At 40.3% G+C, this 8,217-nt stretch overlaps 1 pseudogene; it reads left to right on the forward strand.

Annotated features, from left to right (window-relative positions):
- The first annotated feature begins 279 nt into the window (after positions 1–279).
- Positions 280–4,492, forward strand: LOC112599059 (annotated as a pseudogene).
- The last annotated feature ends 3,725 nt before the right edge of the window (positions 4,493–8,217 follow it).

Genomic DNA, 8,217 nt, shown 5'->3' on the forward strand with positions numbered 1-8,217 from the left:
ATTAACTAAACGCCGTCTCGATTCATGATATATTATTTTGATTCGTGCGTCGGTCACGTATATAGATATATATTAACTCTGCGGATAAATAAAACATGATCGGTTGTGGAAAAGTGTACTAAAAAAACAAAAATAATATCTACTTCGTCTGTACGGTACAATAGTTATCGTGCAGTCAAAAATATTGTATCGCGGGCAAGACCTCGCTGGAGGGCGCGTCGGTCGAATATTTGAAAATACGTCTTGTCCTTTCGTCCGTGTACCGGCGCTCCCGTTCGCATAAGCGTTCAGCAGTTGCCACTTTGCCAGTTCCTGTCTAACGCTCTTGCCGTTCGTTCTCTGTTCGTTGTGTTTGTGTGGTGCGATTTTTTATATTATTTTTTTTTTTTGTGCTAGCTTAAAGTTTTTCGAATACTTCATTTAGACGTTCAGTCATATTCAATAACAATAATATCGCTTTTTTTTTTTTTATTACTATTTAAAGAAAAAAAACGATTGTTGATTTTTTTTTTTCATTCGAGCAAGACGTTTTGTGAAGTGTGTTCGGACTGTTTGGCCGTTTTACTATGGCAATCATGGATTCGAATCCGGAGAACAATCAGTACCAGTACATACAAGATACTTCTTTAGCTTCGGTAAGCCAAACTTTTTATCTGCTAATGTATATTGGATTTTTATTTGAATTCAAATAAGTGTTGGAGTTTTAATGGTTAATTAAATGATTATAATTTGGCACTCGAGTCAAAATGCTTTAATATATGCCGGTATAGACTGTATTACATTCCCGATGATTCGATTGAATTTATAAAAAACAATCAAACGTTTTTATATCCACGTTATAATCATAATATATGTATATAAACTCAATTAATTATAATAATCAATGAATATTACTTCGTAATTTGTTGTTAATTTTCTGTAATAAAAATGTACATATCTTTTATAAATTTCCATATAAATATTAACTTACATATATATTTGAATTTGAATTTACTTACTTAACTTTATAGATTAGTTTTTATTTGTATTTTTAACAACAATAAAAAAAAAAAAAAAAACACTGACATTAAAATGAAAATGTCAATTGGATTTATGTGAAAATTATGTACATCTTAGGTTTTTAATAGCTTGTTATTTATATTAAACTTTACAATAGTTAATCATTAAGCAGATGACAGAAAAATTAGTTTTATGTATCCGCTGTGTACGTCTTATAGTTTACACAAATAAATAAATAATATCTAATTAGATTTCTCAAATTAACTAGTGAAATGCTTACTAACACACTAGCGATACGTATACGTAATAGATTAATTGTTCATATACATATTTAAAACTATAGTATATCATAATGAAGAAAAGCTAAAACAATATATATTATATTTATTATGCACATCGAATGTATGCGATGTGATTTATTTATCTAGACGTATCCTCGTCAATCAATTTGGATAAGAGCGATTTGTCATCCGCAACGTTTACCTATCAATTTATTTATTTTTTTATTCAAAACTCTCCTAATCAATAAAACGGCGTAGTGTTATCTAAAATAAACGTAGTACTATTTTTAGAATTATTAGCATTTTTAACATGTGCGTTAATGGCATCGGTGACGTTGACAGCCGGCTATTGTTACACACCACATTTTTGTACACGTCGACGAATAATATAATACATTAATTAGTCTCTTCAATACATTTATTACGATCGGAAAATGTCAAACTCGTCGACACTGTATATTTATGACCTTTAGCGTTCGAGTACTGCGTTCATTTTAATTTTATTTTTGTATTAAACTATGATTATAAATGCAACGATGATATTATTCTAATCGTCTATTAATATTTCGACGGTCGGTTGCAAACATTTGGTTGTGCAGTTGTCTTCGATTTTTCTCTTGATGACCTACGAATTAGCTCATATATACCACACTCAACCTGACAGTGGCGCGTATTAAAAACTTTTGCACGGCTAAGTTGGATTCATACACTATTTTTCGTCTGCCGTTACGTAACCAAAAGTCGGTATAAGCTTAACTCTGAAAATTTCCTGATAGATCGTGTTTAGTGAACGACACTGAACCACAACTGTCACATTCCTAATAACCATAGTTAATACCACTGCTTAACACACGACCTGTTGCTCGTTAGTTGACTGACCGATTTCTTTCGTTTGCGTGTTACAGTTGGACTCCAAGACGAGCCCGTTAGCCATGTTGGTGCGGACCTGCAGTCAGATCGGTGCCGACCCGCCGATGGCGGCCGCCGCCAAGTCAAAAAAACCCACGGCCGCCGCGCCCGTTTCAGCCACGGCCGCCGCCGCGGACCGGCCTCACAGCGCGTCGCCGGCCTCCGCGGCCGTGGCGTACTTGGGCCACACGGCCGCCAAGCACCATCGGAACCACAACAACAACTACATAGAAGAACCGCCCAAACCGGCAAAGTTGAACTTTAAACCGTACGAGAACACCGTGTTGACACCGTCGCCGCATCACGCCGTGCAGCACCATCACCATCACACTTCGCCCTACGGCCTGCATCTGCACTCCAGTCACAACAACAACAGCAACAACAACAACAACAACAACGACGACGACACTCGGCCCAAAAGCAGTAGTTCGGATGAGAATGGCAGTGGCCACGGCAAGAAGCGCAAGTCCGCGTCGCCGCGTGACGAGTACGGCGCGGCGCACCACAAGAGCAGCCGTCGGTCGTCGTCGTCGGCTTCGTCGTCCGAAACCGCGGCGGCCGCGTCCACCGCTTCCTCCGTCGCCGCCGCAGCCGCCGATCCGTCCACCAACCCGATCATCCGGTCCGGTCTGGAAGTGATGCACGGCGCTACGGCCAAGGCGTTCTGCCCGCCGCCGCCGATGCCCGCTCACTCGCCGTACAAGCCGGACCCGCTGGCCGCGTTCCGGCACACGTACCTGCCCGGCGCCCCGTGGATGCCGGCCGCCGTTCGCTGGCGCGGCCGCAGCGGAAAACCGTCGCCGTCCGACTGCAAGGACCCCATGTGCGGCGGCCCGGCTTCCGGGTGCGGCCAGCAGCAACAACAGGCGGCGGCCGCGGCCGCGCTGGCGTTCGCCACCCAATACCATCCGATGATGGCGGCCGGCGCTGCCCGGCCGGTTGCGTGCAGGTGCGACACCAGCGGTACCTGTCGTCGCTGATGGCCGCCGCGTCTGTGCCAGCGTTCTACGCGCCCGTGGCCCGGCCGTACACGTGCAGCTGGGTGGTGCCCAGCAGCCACATGCAATCGTCGTCGCCGACGGCCGCCGAAGCGGCAGCCGTGCCGTCGCTGTGCGGCAAGAGCTTCAACACGTCCGACGAACTGTTGCAGCACATCCGCACGCACACTTCCGGTGGCGCCGGCGGCGGCGCGGCCGCTTGCATGGCCGCCGGGGCCGCGGGTCCGATGTCGCCTACCACGGCGGCCGCGTTTTCCGCGTACAACAGCCACCTGTCCCGGCACCTGTTCCACCACCCGTCCGCGGCCGCTGCTTACGGTAAACCGCCGCCGCCGTCCATGATGCCGCCGTCGCCGTTCAGCGCTTTCAACCCGACGGCCGCGTACTGCTATCCACCGCCGCCGACCTCGGCCGCAGCCGCCGCCGCGGCGTACCATCACCACCATCACCAACAGTTGTACTCGCCCCGCGGCGACGCGTCTGCCGCCACGGTCAGCCGTTAACGCGACGACGACGACATCGACGACAACGACAACGACTACAGTTAAATTATTGTTATTATTATAATTATATTACATCGATGTATAGTGACACTGTGATAGCGCTTATATTTTATATAATAATTATAGTTAAACATCGATGTACGCGCGACAAGATATTTTCTCTTTCTCTGTCTCTCTCTGTCGACCTGCAACGTTTGCGGACGACGAAACGTTTCGTTTTGTTACATTATTATCGTCATCATCGCGCGCGGCGACGGACCAACAATAATACTACGAGACTTTTTTTGGGCCGTCCGCGAGGGGGGGTTCTCGCTCGATACACCGTTTGCGGGTATTTGTGCGCGCGAGCGTACACGTACATGTATAGTAGTGCTATAAAATATTATATTGTGATGTATTTTATTTGATTTATTATTTCGTATAATTTTTATTGTACTCTCCTTGCCGGTCTCGCGGCATGCGATACGTTTTTTTTTTATTATTATTATTATTATTATTATTATTATTATTTTTATTATTATTGTGTTTTTTTTTTCAAATTTTTTTTCTTTTTCGTTAATTATTATTGTAGACGTCTCATCATGCAATGCCAACCACATACCGACACTATATTTAATAACATGTACTTTATTGATTTACGAGTTATTCATTAGTAGTACTCTCTCCCGTTTTTATTTTAATTTAATACCGACGGCATGTGTGATTTATCGTTGACGTTTTATATTAAACACAACATAATATATTATATTACATTAGATTATTATTATTATTTACCTACTCGTGTACAAAATAATATTTGTGTCAAAAATAAACGTCAAACTAAAACGTTATTCTTTGGGTTTTTGTTTCAATCGGACATCAATCATATTCTGTTTCCTATAGACACTGTACGGACGTCGTTTGCTGCTTTACCGTGATTACCGCACGGTATCCTGTGCAATACGGTGACGATATGCGAGCAAATTAATACAATACCACTCACTCAGCGTCATACTAAAAATTATCAAACACGATTGTAATGCACAATATACAGTAGTGACAAAACGACGCGTACGTAAATGCACAAAAAGGACACCTTCTAAAAGCGGAGGAGTTAAATTTTTTGTTCGTTTATCAACAATTATGTGATTCTACCGAATCTCAGTATGAGTTGAGAACCGAGAGGTAAAATAAAATATTTAGGTACTTATATCGAAAACCGTAAATCTCCGTATCGATGGTCGTTGAACGATCGCAATGAGTTCGTTGCAACACGGTTTTCCGACATACATATTATGTTGTCATTTATAAATATACGTGGCTGCAGGTATTTGCTTTTTGTCTGGCACACACGTAATTATTAATAATCGGTGACGATAATAATTTATTGTGTCCGATAAAGTGTTGAAAAAAATAAAACGTCGTCGTTGCGCCGGACCGAAAAGTCCTAATAATGCACAACAATGTGGACAATTCATTAAATAACGCCCCATTAAGCGGGACCATTAGCGTATTTAATAACATATTTTAATATTATTGTCGGAGTGAAGAGTGTGTCCTCGGACGAGACCGACACGGACGGGCGGCTACAATTACCTCAGAATTTATACCTTTGGCGCCTTCGCGTGCGGCTAATTATTGTTCGTCGACCGGCAGTCTGTTGTCGAAAAGCGTCAGGACTAAGGTGCATCCGGTCGTGTGATACAGGTGACGGGTATAAAACATCGACCACTCGCATTCAGATACGTCATACCGCACTCACCGTGATTTATATTACGGTAAGCTGTTCGCCGAAATTCAGGTATAGCCACGGTTTACAGGTTACCGCATGACGACTGGTCGCTGCCGTTCGCGTGTCGGTGTCGTATAAACGGCGAATTCGTCGTGTTCGGGTTAATAACAGAACACGGGTATTCTGAACACGGTAGCGTGCGTACGTATATCATAGTATTTTATTATTTACACGTGGCCATCACATTAGTCGGCAGTTTTGATCACTGAAATTTTCGGCATAATATTTTTGTTTTACATCGATGATTTACTGCCATCTCTACGCGCGATTGTGCGTTCTACGTAGGTAGGTACACGTACAGACAAATCATAGAACGTTTCGCCCATCGCGTGTTGACGAATTTAACGGTTAAACTCGTATCCCGCCGTTGCTGCTCGCCAACATGCACGATCTTCGTCCACACCGCTTTCGGGAACATCGCAGCAGGAATACTCGGTCACTGGTGCGCGAACGATATAATTCTATTAAGTATTAGGTATAGGCACTGTTTTAAAATCGAAAACGTCCATGCGCATACGCCGCATTCGATCGCGTTGGAACGCAGGTCACGCGTTTCCGGAACCTGTAAAATATGACTTACAGGAACTCTGTTTGCATCGTTCCGACGGTGCCTGCACGGTCGACAAGACCGGTTCGCGGGAATGGGTAACAACTCCATACTCTTTGACTGGATAAGATTAAAGGTATCGACAGCTACTTAGTTTGAAAAAACGGAGGAGGCGTGTTTCAGTATCTCAGGCGTTTACAGTATCTACGGAATTATCGGCTATATGGGTCTACCTTGACAGGTATGCGATTTTAATAGATTGGGCGCGACAGACGCGCAGCTGACATTCAGTACAAAAATAAAATAATATTTTTATAATTCGCGTGGATCTATCTACGCTATATAATTATTAATAAGTTTACATTATCATATATGTACATCGGCATAATAACTAGTGTTAAAACGTTATAAAAACGCTCTGGGGAAACACGTCTAAATACTTATTGTAGTATATATTATTATGATGTGTAACATTAAAACTCGCGGCGCGATTAATATACGTATGATATTAGAAACCCAACTCTACGAAGAGCGGGATGGCGCACTTGTTCAACCGTTTGCAGAAGATTTATTTGAATAAATTCTTATGTGTATGTAGGTATATATGACATGCATATAGGTACATAATACAACCCAAGTGCCTAAACGCCCAAAACACTAATTTTAATGAGTACATAAGGATTAATGTATAGAAATACTGCATTAAAATAGTGACGAAATTTTAATTTCAATTTGTAGATGACATCTTATTATCAAACTACCATATTTTTACGATAAATAGGTACAATATTTTACAGTAAATAACGTTTCGGACAAATATTCCATATTATATTATATTGTTGTAACGTTCAACTAAAATGCACCAAATAATATGAATTTATATATCAAAAGTCACTTAAAGTATACATTATATATGGTTATAAAATCATTGCGTGCAATGTGTGTTTAAAACCGACTTACTACCACAAATATGATATAATATATTATATATATTGTCTTGAACATAGCAACACTTTCGATCCGAGCCCTGCGGTGAAACCCGCCTCTGTGTATATTATGACGGGGAAGGTATCACTGCAATATTAACGATATAGATCACGTGGTTAATGGTTAGTGGTTATAATAAATTGTCTCTTTATGGGACGAGGTGCCCCGGTCCGAACAAAAACAATAATTTGTCTTCGAGGCGGTGTTATATCTCTGGAAAATTTATGCGCGCGCAAACTCTCGGCATACGATAATGATATAGTGTATATATATATATATATATATAATATGATATTATAATTTATAATTTCATATCTGCGAGAATCACATGAGTACATATATAAATTGCTGTACACACATACTACACTTACATTTACGCACTTTGATAACACTACACGTATACATAATATAATGTCATGGTACTCGGTTAAGTCAAACATCCGGTTGTTATGTACATGCATAACGCGGCAAAGTGCCTCGTGCGTGTGTGTACAATTGCAGTGTGCGAAAACTTTAAATGATTAATGCGCGACCGTTGTATGTATATACGAGATTATTGCCGCCGTTGGTCGAATATATCGTGATTAGGATCCGAATTAATATCGTAGATTTACATATTACACAAAACTATTGCTCTCCCCTTACTCCAACGGTTCAAAAAATAATTTTGTTGCAAATATTAATCGTCCACTCTGAAACATAAAATTGTTACGTTGCAGTATGTAAACATTATATTATTCTTTTTTTAAAACCTATGGTCACTGGATCTATGTTGTACTTATATATTATACTCGCTATAATTGTATATATTATATAATTCCGAGTTTTATGGTTTTAAAAATTGTTTCGTAATAGGTTATAGGTCCGTTAAGTGCTTACTTGCCACTATAAATTAAGTGGAAAAAAAAAATGTAGTTGTATTATATATTTTTCGTTTAAACTAAATATTTCAAATATTTTACATTTGACGAAATGTTTGAGTACATAATAGCACATTGTTGTTTATATACATAAGTCATGTTTATTTAAAAAAATCTGTATCATATACTATAAATGGTAATAATAAGATTTCATGTATTTTAATTTATAATGCAAATAATATATTATTTATTTTTCTCTAATATAATATTATTTATCCATATAAAAGCGTTAAAATATATACCTTCTGTTATATAAATTCACATATATATATATTAATGACATGTATATTAATATTTTATAT

The sequence above is a fragment of the Melanaphis sacchari genome, unplaced genomic scaffold (genome assembly GCF_002803265.2).
Source record: "Melanaphis sacchari strain LSU unplaced genomic scaffold, SCAv2.0 Contig4_pilon_pilon, whole genome shotgun sequence".
Taxonomy (NCBI): domain Eukaryota; kingdom Metazoa; phylum Arthropoda; class Insecta; order Hemiptera; family Aphididae; genus Melanaphis; species Melanaphis sacchari.